We start from the raw sequence: 19,646 nt of genomic DNA on the forward strand, positions 1-19,646 counted from the left end.
TCTTCAAAAATGGTTATTTTTCACTCCTAGGAATGAAAGCTGTTGTTATATGATGTTTATTTTCAAATTTTGAAAAAGCAAAGGATTCTAGCTTTCTCCCCTTGCAGGCATCGGACACAGAGAACCTCATGGTTTTCCTAAAAATCATTTTTTATGTTCAATGGTGTTCCAAACTTAGTTTTAATCAATTTTAATTTGTTATGTTACAAACAGGGTAATAAATTCTTAATTGGACTATAACTAATGTCATATTGTCTGCTACAAAACTGATATTTTCAGCTCTATTGTAGAGATTCTAGAATCAACTAATAAAGAATTGAAATAAAAAAGGGCATAAGAAGACATTACCAACAACGACCACATGATGGAGATATTGTCTAGACATTACCAACAACGACCACAAGATGGAGATATTGTCTAAACATTACCAACAACGACCACAAGATGGAGATATTTTCCAAAGAGGCAAGAGGGGCAAAGCTGCGATAAGGTAAAATCATTTTTTGAAAGAGATTGTTGTCAGAATGCACATCCGTATCCCAAACAGAATCTCTAGTAAAATATGATCATTTGTGAAACAGGCAAATGAGTGTCCGCTACAATATGATTGCTACATATCTGCATTTGTTGGTATTTAAGGAGTAAGAGTGCAGGTTTAAACCTGCGATCCAGTGTGTTGAAGAATTTCACAACACTACCTCTAGCACATATGGAAATAAATCCTCATAATGATTATTGCCCTGGGCATGTACCAAAAAATCAGTGAGCATATATATATATATATCACTGGGTTGAAGCTAGAAACACAGAATAACTGCAAACACATCCTAAATACAGTGTTCCAGCACCTTTGACCTCATCCAGAACGTATCATTTCTTGAAAGGGATTGCTGTCCGAATGCACATCTGAATCCCAAACAGAATCTCTAGTAAAATACGATCATTTGTGAAACAGGCAAATGACTGTCTCAGGGGCCCATTTCTCATTGTCAGACACATGTATGCAATGCTTTCACTGTGCATTGAGCAATAGGGATCAAAAACACAGCAGGTAAGGTTAGAAGTCATGTTCTATGATCATTTCTTTCAGCATTAGGGACTAAATATACTAAACGTATGATGCTAAAATGTTATTTTTACATATATTAATGTAATAAATGATTGCTTATGCTTTATAAACAAATCTAATTATAATAAAAGCTTAAGTTTTGTATTTATCTTGTACCATAGAACATGATTTTCTTTGTATTTCAAGCCCACAAAGTGTCCAAATGATGCACCTTTGACCTCATCCAGAACGTATCATTTCTTGAAAGGGATTGCTGTCCGAATGCACATCTGAATCCCAAACAGAATCTCTAGTAAAATACGATCATTTGTGAAACAGGCAAATGTCTGTCTCAGGGGCCCATTTCTCATTGTCAGACACATGTATGCAATGCTTTCACTGTGCATTGAGCAATAGGGATCAAAAACAGAATGGAAACCAACAAGGATGGGATTTGAACCCATGCGTGCAAAGCACAATGGACTAGCAAGCCATCGCCTTAACCACTCGGCCACCTCGCCAACAAAACTGGGCTGTCCCAACTGGGTTGGCGCGCTCCAGATGATCTTTTTCTTTTTTTTCCCTCGTACTCGAGGGTCATTTTCCTGTTCCACATGCGATTTCAACATTTTCCTTGGGAGATGTCAAGCCAGCAAGCCACTGCTGTGGTTCAGTGGCCAGCGTGGAGTTCAGTGGCCCTGTTGTACACAGAAAGCACATTGAGCTCCTTGGACATGAAAAGTTCCAGATTAAAGCCATTTGTCATCCTTTCTCTTGGTGTCGATGTTGCTATTGTATGTAAAGGTGGCAACTTGCTCAGCGAGCAGGCGGAGCACACACCGAATGCAGATGTGTCTGAGTGGTGTGTCCAAGTGGCTGCAAAAGGACAGCACTCCCGGGGCGCTGTGGCTTAGTTGGTTAAAGCGCCTGTCTAGAAAACAGGAGACCCTGGGTCTGAATCCCAGTGGATAACTGCCTACGGCTAGACTTAATTAAATGCAAGTATTCATTTCCTGTCTTTAACACGACTTGTTTTTCTTAAAATGGATGCAACTTGCAAAACATGAAATACAAACCTTGCTAATCAGCGCTAGCAGCTGGCAAAAAAAAAAGAAGTCAGCAATGTTTTTTTTCTTTAACCTTAACCCTGCTAATGGAGAAGAGTTAAACGACCGAGTCTATGCAGCTTAAACGGTGCGCACGTCGGGTTCTTAGCTGAAAGGGTGGTAAATCACGCTCACCCCAGTCCTTAATCTTTTAAAGAGGATACAAAATTGAACCTAGTCGCCACATCACATACATCCTGTTCAATGATAAAAAGGTAACATCTATCCTCGCTCCAGAGTAAATCTCACGTTGAGGGCATATTTTTTTTTCACTTTACCGTGAATCGGGCTCGGCTGCACAGAGGAGAGAGCAGAGCAATGAGGTCACGGGGACAGGGGAGTCACACGCTGGCGGTTTGAATACGCGGAAGATCACTGAGGGATCCACAGTATATGGACCCTCCGTGCGCCATCAGTCCGCACTCCGGACTCTGAATCCTGCCATCCGAGTTAAGATCTCGACAGAACCTGAAGCGCAGTTCCTTCTTAAAACGTAATCTGGTGAGCATTTCTAGAATCGTACTTGTATAGATGCAGCCTTTAATGTGTTGCTAGGTTAAAATTGATGACTTCTTTTATTTCAGTAGGCAACTGCCCTCTTGATTTCAGATTGAATTTCTTTATTACAGGGGCGCTTTTATGATGACAGAGTCATGTTCAGGTACTTTGCTTGATGGAGGAAGCTCATTTCGGACTCTGTGATCTGCTCACCTGGAAAGGTCTGCTGTACTACTACAAGAGAGAAGTAGAGTCTGGAAGAAGGGACAACTTTATGATGCTTTGGAAGGTAGTTTTTTTTTTCTTTGAAATCGAAATGAATCAGAATATCAGAGCAAAAGACAAACTCTTGGTTTGGTTTAAAGAGATATGGTTTTAAAACAGACAAAATGTAGAAAACAGGTGTTTCTCACTTTTGGAAAAGAATGGACCGGGGGTATTTTACTAGTTGCAGTGCTGAGCTCACCGGGTTGCAGTCTTGCAGTGTCGCACCAGGGTCAGTGGTGCAATGGATAACACGTCTGACTACGGATCAGGAGATTGTAGGTTCGACTTCTGCCTGGCTCGGGTCGTTTTTAAACGCATCAGGCTACTCCCTAAGTAGCCTGTGCTACTTACTGTATTGTAATCGTACCCAGTAAGAGATTTCCTTCATGTAAATGAACTGCACCTGACAGCTTTAGAAAAACACCTGGGCTCAGTACGGTGCTGAGAGCTCAGCGTTGCTGTTGTTCTAATTAGCACGCACTGCATCGGCTATGAACCCGAACTTTTCAATTATTCCGATCAGTAAGTCAACACGTAGTCCACATGAAAGGTAGAAATATTCTCGTCTGTCTCTTGTTTGTATAGAACTGAATGTCCCTGACAATGTACTGTTAGTTTTAATTGAAGAACGGCATTTGTGTTCAAATATACCAGACAAGTTTACGTAACTGCTCATGCGACACTCAGTTGTAATTAGTCAAGAAATAAAGTCGAACAACAGCTGCGGGTTTGATTCTGAACGTATGAGATTGCAGCGCCTTTTACTTCCATTGACAAATGATAGAGATTCGAAGAGAGATCCTTCAGACCAACAAGCAAACCCACGGCTATTTCGGTTTTCTATCTAGGCAACGTTGGTGTCTGCAATAGCATACATGAAAGCGTGATGCAATTTCTGTGGCTACATTTGTTGCACATCATGCACAGTAAGAGTGTTTCTAACACCAAATAAAAAGTCAACAATTAGCGATCACGCCTTCTCCTCAGTTAACCCACTGAAACCCTTGCTGTTAACAGTTCTTTAATGCGTGCTTTACGAGCACCTACATATCGTGTCGGTTCTTTCAGCTTTATTCATTAGGTTTTCAAAGGCATAAGTAGAGCACCAGAGGTGCGAACGCAGAATGTGTGGTAATCTGAAGAACTGCTTTCCATGGCAGCGGGTCCAAGCGATTTAGCATTTTTATAGTACCGGGAAAGGAGAAGCGGCACTTTGCCTTTGCCGCGCAGGCACAAGGCGACGTGCGGCAGACGCCGGAGTCGGCAAGTTCCGGACCTGCGCGGGGAAGCCCCAACGCATTTCGAGTCCATCGCCTTAACCACTCGACCACGACAAAAGCGAGCTCGCTGCCGCCGCATTCCTCCTATAATCTAACACGGAGTGTCGAAGCAGTAATTTACGTCATCCTACCACTGCAACACGGGGAATAGAGAGAAATGAGCACACGCTACGAATCGTCTCAATCACTCCCTAGAGTCGTAAGGCGCATTGAAGGGTGCACCCCCATCATTAATCGTTGCGCCTCTGTGAAAGGAAAGCTCTTGGGCAGTCTTTGAAACAGCTCGGATGAAACACTTGATTGCTTCCATGTGCATCTGGAGCCCACCCAGTGGGCAAAAGACGTATAATATACGTCTATTAAACGCATACCTTATACGTCTAAATGTGGTCTACAATTCGTCTAGAATGAAATTCTAATATACGTCTAAAGTTATACGTCAATTATACGTCTATGTTTAGACGTTCATTATACATAAATGGTTGGAGTTCTATTATACGGATAAATTTAGAGGACTATTATACATATATGGTTGGAGTTCCGGATAACTTTAGAGGTCTATTATACGGATAACTTTAGAGGACTATTATACGTATATGGTTAGAGGTCTATTATACGTATAACTTTAGAGGTCTATTATACGTATATGGTTAGAGGTCTATTATACGTATAACTTTAGAGGTCTATTATACGTATATGGGTAGAGGTCTATTATACATCAAAGATAGATTTTATAGGTGTAGAAACAAGTAAACCAAGCCAATGATTAGATTTAGAAATGTATTCTGAAAATACACATTCACACCTGAAACATATGTATTTCAAATTATACATTGTATACAATCAATCAACAATCAACATATGGGCAATAATCATAAAAAAACACAACTAGTCTTAAACTTCAGCTACAAATTCTGGTAACATGGCAATATACAGTATAGTAATGACAAACACAAAACTAATTATATTAACACACTAACTCAAAACCACATTTTGATTCAAATATACATTTTAAAATGTACAACTTCTATATTTCCAAGAAAAAAAAATATTACAATGGAAGTTAAGATGATTTTTTTCCACTATTTGCAAACCCTGTCTAATTGTCCTAACAGTTAGAACCAAAAACCTATTATTTTCAGTGTCCAGATCTCCTGGCCCCCTGTCTTTCATATGCATTCTTCAAGTAACACATTGCATGCTCCTTTATTTCTTTTTCTGTTGATGTAGGGTGGGACTTCAGCACCGCAGCTAGGAGAAAATTATATAATATTACTTCCCAAATAAATGATGATTAATATCTTCTTTAGTATAATCTAAAAAGTGAACGGTTTACTAAGCTCAAAACTGAAATAAATGTATAAAATTTGGCTTGCATCATAGCAGTTGAGCAATAAAGTCTGTCCTAATTAAAGAGTACCCAAAGTTTGAAAGTACAACATAGAATAAGAATAGAGAAACGGCAAAACGATTTTGTGTCATCTTCCCCATTCACACTATTTTATGTGCCATTTTTTGCTTATTCACGTACTATTTTAATCAAAATAATATTAAGAAAGATCTGTATGTATTCAGATAGTATTATTATTGTTCATACTTACTCGTCAAAAGAGGATTGCTGAGATATTTGCGGATATACTTCTACGTTTGAAAAACGTGTCCAAAATTGTGACCAACGAATACTAGCAATGCATTGTGGTATATAACCGGAAAATATGCTGGGTTCGATATTTTCTCAACGTATGCGTTTATTAATGTTGTCGATATTATGGTTGAAATATAACATTGATAATACATCGCGGCTATGTGCCCCCTGCTATGAGCTGATGTGCAATTTTAACGCATGTAGTTAGTAAGGATCGGTCACTGTTGTATGGTATTATATATAATGACATTATGGAATAGGATGGGGACAGGCCTGGCATCACGGGGGGAGGGGGGAATGTTGCCCCTTCAGTTTTGGGCAAAAAGATTTACCTAACTTAATTTGCGCCCTAAAAAAATAGTTGTACTTTGTCAATGGTCAGACAACACTAAATGACAGGAACAGTCACTCAGTCTGTTTGATGGGCAGGAGGGCTATCCGTCCAGGAACTGCACATATCAGTGTCGTTATTGAGTGTCAACATTACGATCCTGTTTGCTCAGGTGGACCGATTCCTTGCAGTAGTTTATCATTATACTTAAAATCGTTATATAACTAGGACTAGTTATAGCAGTCTGTGCTTTCTGTTGGTTTTACAACATTTTTTCTTAACGATTCAGAACGTCCATGTAGCTGCAAAAATGAACGCTTATGGTACTTTTCGCTCCAGGCAATACTCTCCAGTGAGAGTGACGAAAAATGTGAAACTGAACTTCATCGCAAATACCAGATTGCTAGTCGATATCTTCTATCATAAAGCACTAATTAATGGCATAGCTGCGAGATTTCATTTGGGTAGCTGCACCGTACAGCTCCGTTTCAACCGAAATATCACCCCCGCTCAGAATTTCAGACGCCCCCCTACAGATTTTTCCCCGGGCACCGCGCACTGATGGGGGACGGGGTTTCCAGGAAATGGTATCAACTTTTCTCAAGAAAATAAAAATAGAAACTCTATAGGCACTCAAACATTTTACTGTTTTTTTTTCAGGCAGGTGGCAAGACCCCTCCGCAAAACCCTTGTATGCCAAGCTGTGGGCATTGATTCGTCGAATATACGTATATTCACGGCGAAAATACGGCTATACGTATATATACGTCGCCTCGACGTATAATCAACGTCGAATTGCAACCGTAAAATCGACGACATTAATAAATGCATATATAACGTCGAAAACACATCTAACACTAGGAGTATACGGCACTCTGCACAGTGTACGAAGTAAATTATTTTCGCAGTAATTAATTTACACGTGTATAATAAATATAGTAAATATAATTAATTACTGCGAAAATAATTTACTTCGTACACTGTGCAGAGTGCTGTATACTCTTAGTGTTAGATGTGTTTTCGACGTTATATATGCGTTTATTAATGTTTATTTCACACTGTCGTGCACCTTTTCATTGCTCTCGCTTTCAGAGCCTCCGCACGGCACACGACTCGACATCAGGAAGCACATTGAAGTGAAAGCAGGGAGCGCTGCGACATGCACTGTGCAGATCCCGCCACACTAAGAGGTATATAAGCGTCAAAGGCAAGTCATTCCGAGTTGGTCGTTTGTGTTTTCCGTTCAGACGCGAAATGCTGAAATGATCTCTCGGCTCCTCGGTTGTCATTTCTGCTCCGTAAAGGAATCACAGCACGCGTCGCCTTCCAGCACGCTGGGTCGGGACACGATGCCGGGGGTCGGAGCGTGTGATGTCTTCCTCGTTAGTATAGTGGCAAGTATCCCCGCCTGTCACGCGGGAGACCGGGGTTCGATTCCCCGACGGGGAGTAGCTTTTCTTTTACCTCCTTAGAGAAAGGACTGCCTTTCACTTCTCTGTTTTCTAACACAGCGTCGTGCACCTTTTCATTGCTCTCGCTTTCAGAGCCTCCGCACGGCACACGACTCGACATCAGGAAGCACATTGAAGTGAAAGCAGGGAGCGCTGCGACATGCACTGTGCAGATCCCGCCACACTAAGAGGTGAGTGGGTCTGTTCGATGCACAAAGAACGCTTTGATAAGCGTCAAAGGCAAATCATTCCGAGTTGGTCGTTTGTGTTTTCCGTTCAGACGCGAAATGCTGAAATGATCTCTCGGCTCCTCGGTTGTCATTTCTGCTCCGTAAAGGAATCACAGCACGAGTCGGCTTCCAGCACGGTGGGTCGGGACACGATGCCGGGGGTCGGAGAGAGTGATGTCTTCCTCGTTAGTATAGGACCTGTCACGTGGACCTGTCACCTGTCCCCACCTGTCACGCGGGAGACCGGGGTACATCAGGACGCGCATTGAAGTGAAAGCAGGATGCGCTGCGACATGCACTGTGCAGATCCCGCCACACTAAGAGGTGAGTGGGTCTGTTCGATCACAGCACTAGGCGAATCCCCAATCCCCTTTTGTGCGTGGCGACAGAAGAAGTCTGGTCTGTTTCCGCCCGGTTTCGATCCAGGGATCTTTCGCGTGTGAGGCGAACGTGATAACCACTACACTACGGAAACTGTGGTCAGATGTGCCCAGCGGCCCAGCGCTGAGCTTCGCCAATGCGATTCAGCTGCTTCCAGTGCCTTTATTGGGGTGCGCTGATGGACCGTGCTCTCTCTCCAGAGACCAGCACGCCTGTCATGGACGGAGCAGGAAAGACGGCGCCACATTCTACAGCCCTCTCCACGCAATCGACGAAATCGGGCTACTGAAGTGGAGAAAATCGCCTCTCCAGAAAGTGTAAATATCATCTTGGAGAGTATAAATCCTATTGCCGAAGGTCAGCCCTGTCTACCAGAGTGACCCTCCCACCTCCTGCAGCGATGGTCAGCTCGTCTCACACGCGAGAAGTTTCGGCTGGAAACAAGCGCCCCCTCTTCTCGCACGTTTTGCACGTTGAGTAGTTTTAATGCGGCTCCTTCGTACACAGTGCTGATCTTTTGGAAAGCAGGAGGCAAAATTGACACGTTCCCATACCGGGAGTCGAACCCTGGCCACCTGGGTGAAAACCAGGAATCCTAACCGCTAGACCATATGGGAGTGCACAACCCTGCTGTTCCGGGCATCATGCAAGCAAACTACATAAATATGAGAAAACACGCAAGAGAGTTGTCACTCAGAGTGTCGAAGGGTCGATGTATACTGGGGCTCAGTTGAAATGCAACGTCAGGACTTTCCCGAATTATGTCACACGAAGAGAGCACAGCCTTTTCCGCCCTGCCACGTGTGTATCGGTAACTCGCCGTGATCGTATAGTGGTCAGTACTTTGCGTTGTGGCCGCAACAACCCCGGTTCGAATCCGGGTCACGGCAGAATAGGGGCGTCTGCTTTTACTACTTGCACGAATGAAGGCAAAAAAAAGCCAATTGATGTGAACGAACGGCGCTTTACAGAGGAGTACTGCCTGACTGGATCGTTGATGAACGACAGAGACCACTCCGACCTCTTCTCGGGTTTCTTCAATGACTTACTAAGGATCTTCTTCACATTCGCCCATGCAGGGGAAGCCAGTTACACCAAAGCAAACGCAGGAAAGTGCAATTCAAGCAGAGACCAGGAGGGACCTGTTTACACCGAGAGTGGTCGGAGAATGGAACAATGCGCCCAGCCCTGTTGCTGGAGCCGATTCTTGATGAGATCTTGGGCTCACTAAGAAGCCCCCGCTGGATGCTAATCTTTCTGTTGTTCTTGCAGGTCCTGCGCTGCTTTTGAGCCGACAGAGCTCGTCCTGATCTGTCGGCACAGCCCAATTGCAAATGATCGGCTCCGCATACAGAAGGAACGTGCGTTTGGTACAAGAGTGCATGAAGGCACCGGAAATACATTGGGAACAAATGACCGGTCGCTCAATACCTCTGTGAAGTACAGGAGCGTGCAAAACGAGGCTGTTTCCGCCCGGTCTCGAACCGGGGACCTTTCGCGTGTTAGGCGAACGTGATAGCCGCTACACCACAGAAACCTGCAGGGACTGCTGCTGGTGTCTCGCTTGCGTTTCGGGCTGAGAAAGGGACGCGTCACTTTAGGCAGGGGGCGCTGGAGAGAGGAACAAAGGGCGCGATGAAACAAAACACCAAAACCCGGGATCTTTAGATCTTCAGTCTAACGCTCTCCCAGCTGAGCTATTTCGGCGGTGCACAGAGCCCACAGCCACCTGCTCCAGCCTTCCTGTGTTGCGGCATGAGCGCACCAAGAGTAGCGGGAGAGTGTTGCAGGAACGTCACTCAGAAGGAAAGCCACCCAGGTGCGCTCTCTGAGCTCTGTCCAGCGCATCTTCCTCGCATGGCCTTCTGCCTGCGACGGGCAGGAAACAATTAGCAAGAACAGAACAACACCCCATGGGTGTCTCATGACCACACCTTAGGTTGTGACACGTGCAGGTGTGAGGGGTTGCCGGGCTACTTTGGAGCAGAGCTTGGGCGGAGGGAGGGCGGGAAAGCAGACAAAGAGGTGACACCTCAAGGTCTGCACGATCACAGCTCTCCGCCGCCCCAGGCTTCCGCTCGATAAGCTGCTGGACACACCCGCCCCTCCTCACACAGACCGTGGAAAAGCCCCCGAGTCGGAGGGCTCTCTCTTCCTCCCAGGAGCTCTTGGACACGACGCACAGACAGGGTGCGGGGAGCCGCCGCCTGCAAACACGGCTCCAGGCAGGACTCCACTCCGTAGGAGCCGCAGAGCAGAGGAGATGGGGGCAGCTTAGCTCCTGTGCAGAGACCTGAGCTGCTGTTGCTGCAGACGCTGTCTTTTCTGCACTCGGGGTAGGAGTGAATGTTGAGTTGCCCTCAGAAATGAAGCAGAGTACTTCAACGGCACGGGTGTGTGTGTGTGCGTGCGCCCTGGTGATTCTGGGAGACAGATCGAACCTGGGCTAAAAGAGAGGAGGCTTAGCCCTCTTCCATTTGCTACTTCAAAGTTGTACAACCCATTTGTATCTGCTAGACGGCGCAGTTTATCGTGCACAAAGAACGCTTTAAAAAGCGTCCAAAGCAAGTCATTCCGAGTTGGTCGTTTGTGTTTTCCGTTCAGACGCGAAATGCTGAAATGATCTCTCGGCTCCTCGGTTGTCATTTCTGCTCCGTAAAGGAATCACAGCACGCGTCGCCTTCCAGCACGCTGGGTCGGGACACGATGCCGGGGGTCGGAGCGTGTGATGTCTTCCTCGTTAGTATAGTGGCAAGTATCCCCGCCTGTCACGCGGGAGACCGGGGTTCGATTCCCCGACGGGGAGTAGCTTTTCTTTTACCTCCTTAGAGAAAGGACTGCCTTTCACTTCTCTGTTTTCTAACACAGCGTCGTGCACCTTTTCATTGCTCTCGCTTTCAGAGCCTCCGCACGGCACACGACTCGACATCAGGAAGCACATTGAAGTGAAAGCAGGGAGCGCTGCGACATGCACTGTGCAGATCCCGCCACACTAAGAGGTGAGTGGGTCTGTTCGATGCACAAAGAACGCTTTGATAAGCGTCAAAGGCAAATCATTCCGAGTTGGTCGTTTGTGTTTTCCGTTCAGACGCGAAATGCTGAAATGATCTCTCGGCTCCTCGGTTGTCATTTCTGCTCCGTAAAGGAATCACAGCACGAGTCGGCTTCCAGCACGGTGGGTCGGGACACGATGCCGGGGGTCGGAGAGAGTGATGTCTTCCTCGTTAGTATAGGACCTGTCACGTGGACCTGTCACCTGTCCCCACCTGTCACGCGGGAGACCGGGGTACATCAGGACGCGCATTGAAGTGAAAGCAGGATGTGCTGCGACATGCACTGTGCAGATCCCGCCACACTAAGAGGTGAGTGGGTCTGTTCGATCACAGCACTAGGCGAATCCCCAATCCCCTTTTGTGCGTGGCGACAGAAGAAGTCTGGTCTGTTTCCGCCCGGTTTCGATCCGGGGATCTTTCGCGTGTGAGGCGAACGTGATAACCACTACACTACGGAAACTGTGGTCAGATGTGCCCAGCGGCCCAGCGCTGAGCTTCGCCAATGCGATTCAGCTGCTTCCAGTGCCTTTATTGGGGTGCGCTGATGGACCGTGCTCTCTCTCCAGAGACCAGCACGCCTGTCATGGACGGAGCAGGAAAGACGGCGCCACATTCTACAGCCCTCTCCACGCAATCGACGAAATCGGGCTACTGAAGTGGAGAAAATCGCCTCTCCAGAAAGTGCAAATATCATCTTGGAGAGTATAAATCCTATTGCCGAAGGTCAGCCCTGTCTACCAGAGTGACCCTCCCACCTCCTGCAGCGATGGTCAGCTCGTCTCACACGCGAGAAGTTTCGGCTGGAAACAAGCGCCCCCTCTTCTCGCACGTTTTGCACGTTGAGTAGTTTTAATGCGGCTCCTTCGTACACAGTGCTGATCTTTTGGAAAGCAGGAGGCAAAATTGACACGTTCCCATACCGGGAGTCGAACCCGGGCCGCCTGGGTGAAAACCAGGAATCCTAACCGCTAGACCATATGGGAGTGCACAACCCTGCTGTTCCGGGCATCATGCAAGCAAACTACATAAATATGAGAAAACACGCAAGAGAGTTGTCACTCAGAGTGTCGAAGGGTCGATGTATACTGGGGCTCAGTTGAAATGCAACGTCAGGACTTTCCCGAATTATGTCACACGAAGAGAGCACAGCCTTTTCCGCCCTGCCACGTGTGTATCGGTAACTCGCCGTGATCGTATAGTGGTCAGTACTTTGCGTTGTGGCCGCAACAACCCCGGTTCGAATCCGGGTCACGGCAGAATAGGGGCGTCTGCTTTTACTACTTGCACGAATGAAGGCAAAAAAAAGCCAATTGATGTGAACGAACGGCGCTTTACAGAGGAGTACTGCCTGACTGGATCGTTGATGAACGACAGAGACCACTCCGACCTCTTCTCGGGTTTCTTCAATGACTTACTAAGGATCTTCTTCACATTCGCCCATGCAGGGGAAGCCAGTTACACCAAAGCAAACGCAGGAAAGTGCAATTCAAGCAGAGACCAGGAGGGACCTGTTTACACCAAGAGTGGTCGGAGTATGGAACAATGCGCCAAGCCCTGTTTCTGGAGTCGATTCTTGGTTAGATATTGGGCTCACTGTTGTTCTCGCAGGTGTTGCGCTGCTTTTGAGCCGACAGAGCTCGTCTTGGTCTGTCGGGATAGCCCAATTGCAAATGATCGGCTCCAGGTACAGAAAAAACGTGCGTTTGGTACAAGAGTGCATGAAGGCACCGGAAATACATTGGGAACAAATGACTGGTGGTTCAAGACCTCTGTGAAGTGCAGGAGCGTGCAAGAAGAGGCTGTTTGCACCCAGTCTCGAACCGGGGACCTTTCGCGTGTTAGGCGAACGTGATAGCCGCTACACTACGGAAACCTGTAGGGACTGCTGCTGGTTTCTCGCTTGCGTTTCGGGCTGAGAAAGGGACGCGTCACTTTAGGCAGAGGGCGCTGGAGAGAGGAACAAAGGGCGCGATGAAACAAAATGCCGAAACCCGGGATCGAGCCAGGGACCTTTAGAACTTACTCTCACGAATCGTTAGAATACGTGCGTTTGATCATCAATTGCGTAACAACCACATTCGTTCGACTTGAGCCATCAAGCTCATAGTTTTCAAATCTTGAAAGCTGTCATTGAGCACATCATAGTCTGCAGTACGCCCCGTAACTTGCGTACTTCAACAGAAAGAAGAGCAGACAGCTCCATAAATATGCGAGGCGCAGAGAGTGCAAGGCGAGCCGCACACGTTTCGGTGGCTGAGAGAGGGCAGTTTTTGCTTCTGCATTTCCCAAGTAAGGACGCATGACAACAAGCGATCGCGGTGCTCATTTACGACATAGTGGTGATGAGTTTTCAGTACGTGTTCTTTTGAACGAGCAATGAGGTTGCTGCCTTGGACAGCTGACTGCACGCTCTCATTGTGCCACGTGATGAGTATTCACCAGGCTCGTTCAGTCATTAGTCACATTCCATCGTTTGCCATAAGCAGATGCTGCAAGGTGATGTGGATATCAGTTCCCAGTCTTGTGGACGAGGACAAAAAGAACACACAAGGGCTCATCCACGAGTTGAACCCAGGACCTCCCACACCCTAAGCGAGAATCATACCCCTAAACCAATGAGCCACGGCAGCACTTTCCATTTTATTCTGTCAGCCAGCTTGAGGACGGGGGAGAGGCGTCATTCGCTCGTCCAGTCAGACCTTCATCAATAAGTCAAGAAAGCCGCAATTACACGACTGCCTTGCAGACGAAGGGCAGTGAACTGCACCCGGTAAGAGGGGAACAAGCGGCACTAGGCGACACCGAGGCATGAGCCCCAGGGAGGGGGGTTAGCTTGCATGGTACAGCGCTCGCTTTGCATGCGAGAGGTAGCGGGATCATTTCCCACGTCCTCCAGGTGTGTGCTTAGAGCTTGATGTGCCGAAAGGTGTCCTTTAGCCTGTGGTCACGCCTTGCATGGAGAGCGTCATGCAGCTGTCAATCATTTCGCAGCCACGCCCCCTCTTCATCTTCTCTCTGCCTTAAGCGTCTCCGCCACTCTCTCTTGACATTTCATGTCAGCATGTCAGAAGTCCGAGTGACGTTTTTAATGGCTGAGTGAGGGCACGATGCTAAAGCAGAGAGGCCACTTCAGCCAGAGAGACTTGTGCTAGGTGAGATCTGAAAAACAGACTCGCAACAGAAACAGACCAAAAAAGTATCGGTGAGCTCAAAAGGCAAATGCAACATCCAGCAGAGGGCGTCTAAAGATTAGGGAACGGGCGACTGAAATCCATGAGGCAAACTTTCTGGCTGTGTACTGCAGCTGGCCTCGTTGGCGTGGTTGGTAGCGCGTCAGTCTCATCATCTGAAGGTCCTGAGTTTGATCCTCACACGGGGCAGGGCTGCTTCCTCTCTTGCTCTTTTCAAACACTTGCGGCAACTGTTCGCTCATAACCACGTCTGGAATGCGTGACCTTTACACGGGGGAGAAGCAACGCCGCATCCCTTTTCTAAAGAACATTCACATTCAGAAATAAGTCAAGAAATTTGCCATTACTTTCGCTCGCGCTGCTGTCAGCCTGCCCATGTTGCCAAAGAAAGATTCACTCGGCGTCAACATGACAGAACAGCGATCACTTGAAAACACTATTCCACACTCCGTAAGCAAGAACTTCAGTGTTTGCAGTCACCCGATATGCCGATAGTCAAAGGAGCACAAAACACGAAGCGTCAAAAGAGAAGATGAGTTGATGGAAAGAGCGTTGAATTGATGAGCACAAAAGTTCAGCTCGTACAATAGGCAACGAAGGTCCCGGCGTCATCATCGCACTTGAAAGGACTGCCTTGCAGACTAAGGGCAGTGGGAGGTTGCTGTTTTGAGATGGAGGCATTGGGATGGTGGGCCGAGATCTATTCTTCTTAAGGAATTCTTCATCGTGAAAGATCGGTCCACAGGTCATCCAAAGAACTTACAAATTTTTTGGACTCAGGGAATCACGTGCTTCCGGAAGGGAGTGAAGTGCTCAAACACATGACATGCCCCCTTGATCTCACATGCACAATTCTGCTGCAACATGCACAGCTACCGTCCACACCAGGCAGTGGGGCTTCAGCAGAATTTGCTACGCCACCTGCAATTACATATCCAGCTGCACACATATACATGGCCCCTCTGTCCTTTTCAGGATCTCAAAAAAAAGCATAGCGTGGTTTTCCTGCAACCTGATTGACCGCATCTCCCTCAGAATGTGCCCCGTTGCATTCATTGCTGAAGCAGGACGGAGGCTAACGGGCATGCCAGAACAGTTAGGCTCAGCGATCTCTCCAAAATATTGTGGTTGTAGTGGAAGAAATATGGTTTAAATTGTACCTTGGTATTTCAAACTCTCTCTAGAATGTGATCCATTTCTATTTTATTTTGACAGGAACTGGCTAATGACACTAGATGAAAAGAGAAGAAAGAAAACACAACGTTTCGGCCGTGGAGCCTTCTTCAGGTGTGAGGGCTCCACGGCTGAAATGTTGTGTTTTCTTTCTTCTCTTTTAAGCATGGAATAGACCTATTACTTGTTCCTTTGCAGCCTACGCATGCTGACACAGCTCCCCACCTGAACTGCTAATGATGCCTGGTAGTTTGTGGTACTTGGGTATTGTCTTATGTTTGCTCAAACTGCATATGTGTGATTGCATATTTTTGGGTATTTTCATATGTCAATATTTAATTCACTGACATTCCTGTATGCTTGGAAGAAAGGTAGATTGGATTTGGCACAGGACGCCTGCCCATATTTGTTGATCATTGTTGGGCTGGAAAAACAATGATAAAAAGTGTATGAAAAAAGCTCTCTCCAATATTTCCCTTCTCTTCGCCATGGTTACACTGCCCGTTCTTTCTGTCTTTTGTCCTTCTACAAAGATTGCAGGGCTCTTTTTCCACCATAATATCAGAATATTTTTTTCTCTTTTAAAGGCTGTAGGTGGGGTGTGATGGACTGTACCACTATCATAGAAGATTTTTTCAGGACACATCGCAGTTCCATAGTAGAATTTATCAATAGTAGAATTCCATAGGACATTATTTACCAACATATTACCCAGTGTGAGACTCTGCCAGTAAACCTCAGAGCATTGAGTTCTCCACTGATAAAGATGGCTGTCTGAAGTCATGAAATCCACTGCTGGGATGCCTGAGAGACAGTAATTGAATCTTGGCTGGAATTAGGCTTTCTATTAGTGTTGATCTTTGGGAATTATGTGGTAAAAAGGGAAAACTCCTTTACTTTAGTCACTTTGAATGTTCAAATGTACAGAACCTGCAAAACTAAGCAATGAAAAAAATCCATCACCACTCTCATGATAGCATAACTCATAGTCTCTGCTGTTGTGTAACAATACACACTTTCAATTTTCTTATCGCCTGTCTCCAGAGAGAATGTTGTTAGTGCTGATGACCTTGAATTAGACCTTGTTGACTCTGTAAAACAATCTTCCTCTGCTTAGATTTTCACTCAGATTGATTTTGTTCTCAGATTATTCCTGGCAGGACTGAGTTTCTAGGAAATGAAAAGTGAAAGAAAAAGTACAGAAGATCAGCCCTTGAATATACAACATTGTGCAGTGAGATTGTTAAATGTATTAGCTGCTATCCTGAGTTAGAGCCTGTCGTGGTAAGCAGTGGATGACAGGATCTAGCACAGATACTAATGAAACACTGTTAATGAAAGATAAAACACTTGAGTCTTATTTTAGTTTTCCATTTCCCTTTCATTTGTGATGTACTGTACAACAGGCCACAGAACATGCACAAAAACAGATATGCACACATTCACACCAGGCAATGACAGTCTGCCCAGTCAGAATCTGAGCTGAGGTATCAGAATTCTGAATTCCCTGAATTCTGTCATGGATCATCCACAATAAGGGCAATGTTTGAACACGAGGATCCCCAGGAGAGAGCCTAGTAACATAAATCTTGGAGCAAAAGCAGATGATTAACTTCATAGTTTGTGTGGTTGAGCCAAAGTTGAGCATGAGGATATGTGAGTCACCATTCTTAGAAATGGATCCAACTTCAGACAGGCGTCAAAAGTAAGAGTATACAGTGCTGGGGCAATGACACTTCAATGATCAGAAGGATAACAAGAGTTTTAATGCATTGAAATTGATTTTCTGGTGATGCACACTGTCATGGAACTATTAATTTTTTAAGGATCACTTACTGACGTCAGACAGCTGCCAATTCTCCAGACTGGAAGGATGAACAGTTTATCCCCCTAGGTACCATATTTCCATATTTCGAAGCATTGGAATAATACATGTCATACAGCAACATAAAAACAGGAAGACAAGTATCACAGCCCCTATAATCGGTGTTAGTAACTTAAAAGAAAAACATTCCCCCTGGCCCAAACTGTGATTCTAACCAGGAGAGAAAAGCCGGTGTATCTTTTATGCCTCTCTCTTTATTCACCTTGTCTTTTAGTTCTTTCAAATGCTGAATAGCGAGCGTAAGATTTCCATAATCATCGTCATTAGCTGGAATATATGTACAACAGGAGTCTCCTACTAAAGCATAGACTCCTCCAGATGCTGCATTTTGAAGGTCCAGCACGAACCTGTTCTGAAGTGCCATTAATCTAACTCCCCTTAATTCTTGTTTGATAGCGTCTAAGCCTTCTAACGTGATATTAATAAAAGAGTACATTTCATAAAAAGTCGCATGGGTGAGGCTGTAGAATGAGGCATTAAAGCACATATATAACAAGATGCATTAAATTTCTTTAACTTTACAGTATGATTTATAAATTTATACCACAAATTACTCATGTCCCCCTCATTATCAGTTTCATTCAGCCAGTTTGTATACAAAGAGGCTTCGTGTTTAGATTCTTCCTCTTTTGGGGTGGTGACAGGCTTCTACATAAAAAGGAAAAAGGCTGTGCACATCAGTCCCAAGCAGGTTATCCCCATCTGTCCTTGTGGAGACATCACTCCTGCGCTTTGCTCAGTTCGTTTGTGACCTTTTTACAGTGGGAAGCATGAATCCAGGGCACCATTTCTGTGACCTTCACAGCAGTGGCAGTGGTCAGCAGCACCTGGTACAGCCCCCTCCACCTGAGTGAACACCATTTCTTTTTCCTGAAGTCTTTCACCAGAATCCAGTCTCCTTATTCACTCATTAGTTCTTACAGCACAGGTAAATCCCTGTGGGCTGGAGCCCAGCATAATCTTAGGCTTTTTTGGTCAACTTTGGTCAACAGATTGGTCAACAACTGGGTAATAACTCTTAGAAAAATCTACACATTGTTCCCCTGCCTCAGCTGTGACGTTTTGCAGAACAATTCTAGCTGAAGTTGTAAAATTTCTCTTTGTTCCGTTCCTGCAAAACATCTTATTATGAACAAACAAACCACAATAATCATTTGCATCTAGGGGAATCACTCCCAAGGGTAAGCCCCCTTAAAACTATATTGTTCTACCCATCAGGTTCTGCCACTAGATAAGAGAACCTTTCCCATGAAATCATTTTTTGACCTTCATGATCCCTTCAGGGCGTACAATTAGCACAGAAGCAGCAGCTTTAGTCCACATGTTTTTCAAACAGGATATTAACGATATGATCATAACGAATAATACCAGACCCACAAATATGTATTGAACCAGAGACCCTCTCCATGTTCCTAGCACAGACTGTAGCCATGCACCAATGCCCCAATCATCTGGATTGCAGGATTTACGAAGAAAATTATTTTCGCAGTAATTAATTTATTATATTTACTATATTTATTATACACGTGTAAATTAATTACTGCGAAAATAATTTACTTCGTACACTGTGCAGAGAGCCGTATACTCCTAGTTGCGGCACACACGATACGTACAGTAAAAAGCCTCAGGCACTGTGTTAGATGTGTTTTCGACGTTATATATGCGTTTATTAATGTCGTCGATTTTACGGTTGCAATTCGACGTTGATTATACGTCGAGGCGACGTATATATACGTATAGCCGTATTTTCGCCGTGAATATACGTATATTCGACGAATCAATGCCCACTGTGTAAACTCTTGAGCAAACTCTGAACCAGCTCTAAGGAAACGAATCCGATTAGACGTTACTTTGACTCATCTTTTTACGCTCAGTGCGGGATTGCTCAAATATGCAAATGGTGAGGCTCCAGTTCGACACCACTTTACAGTATCTGACAAAAGCATGGCAGACTGTGCCATGACCGGCAGATAACTTCTGCTTATTTTTACCATATGAAACATTGGAAATCCTGCCACTTGCATTTGTGACACTTGATTTTGGCTCCACCTAAGACACTCTTAAATCTTCAAACACTTTTCTCTTCTCCCGCAACACTCTTGTCTGT

General features: G+C 45.4%; 10 non-coding genes across 10 annotated transcripts; 5 read left to right on the forward strand and 5 right to left on the reverse strand.

Moving 5' to 3' along the window:
- The first annotated feature begins 7,552 nt into the window (after nt 1–7,552).
- Nucleotides 7,553–7,624, forward strand: trnad-guc (transfer RNA aspartic acid (anticodon GUC)). The gene has a single exon. It is a non-coding gene; the product is annotated as a tRNA-Asp (tRNA).
- Nucleotides 7,625–8,258: 634 nt separating this feature from the next.
- On the reverse strand, nt 8,259–8,331 carry trnav-cac (transfer RNA valine (anticodon CAC)). The gene has a single exon. It is a non-coding gene; the product is annotated as a tRNA-Val (tRNA).
- Nucleotides 8,332–8,782: 451 nt separating this feature from the next.
- trnae-uuc (transfer RNA glutamic acid (anticodon UUC)) lies at nt 8,783–8,854 on the reverse strand. Its single transcript has one exon. It is a non-coding gene; the product is annotated as a tRNA-Glu (tRNA).
- Nucleotides 8,855–9,055: 201 nt separating this feature from the next.
- Nucleotides 9,056–9,127, forward strand: trnah-gug (transfer RNA histidin (anticodon GUG)). The gene has a single exon. It is a non-coding gene; the product is annotated as a tRNA-His (tRNA).
- Nucleotides 9,128–9,701: 574 nt separating this feature from the next.
- trnav-aac (transfer RNA valine (anticodon AAC)) lies at nt 9,702–9,774 on the reverse strand. The gene has a single exon. It is a non-coding gene; the product is annotated as a tRNA-Val (tRNA).
- Nucleotides 9,775–10,971: 1,197 nt separating this feature from the next.
- Nucleotides 10,972–11,043, forward strand: trnad-guc (transfer RNA aspartic acid (anticodon GUC)). The gene has a single exon. It is a non-coding gene; the product is annotated as a tRNA-Asp (tRNA).
- Nucleotides 11,044–11,677: 634 nt separating this feature from the next.
- Nucleotides 11,678–11,750, reverse strand: trnav-cac (transfer RNA valine (anticodon CAC)). Its single transcript has one exon. It is a non-coding gene; the product is annotated as a tRNA-Val (tRNA).
- A 451-nt stretch (nt 11,751–12,201) lies between these two features.
- On the reverse strand, nt 12,202–12,273 carry trnae-uuc (transfer RNA glutamic acid (anticodon UUC)). Its single transcript has one exon. It is a non-coding gene; the product is annotated as a tRNA-Glu (tRNA).
- Nucleotides 12,274–12,474: 201 nt separating this feature from the next.
- trnah-gug (transfer RNA histidin (anticodon GUG)) lies at nt 12,475–12,546 on the forward strand. Its single transcript has one exon. It is a non-coding gene; the product is annotated as a tRNA-His (tRNA).
- A 2,051-nt stretch (nt 12,547–14,597) lies between these two features.
- On the forward strand, nt 14,598–14,670 carry trnam-cau (transfer RNA methionine (anticodon CAU)). Its single transcript has one exon. It is a non-coding gene; the product is annotated as a tRNA-Met (tRNA).
- The last annotated feature ends 4,976 nt before the right edge of the window (nt 14,671–19,646 follow it).

This window comes from Lepisosteus oculatus, unplaced genomic scaffold (assembly GCF_040954835.1).
Source record: "Lepisosteus oculatus isolate fLepOcu1 unplaced genomic scaffold, fLepOcu1.hap2 HAP2_SCAFFOLD_93, whole genome shotgun sequence".
Classification (NCBI taxonomy): Eukaryota; Metazoa; Chordata; class Actinopteri; order Semionotiformes; family Lepisosteidae; genus Lepisosteus; species Lepisosteus oculatus.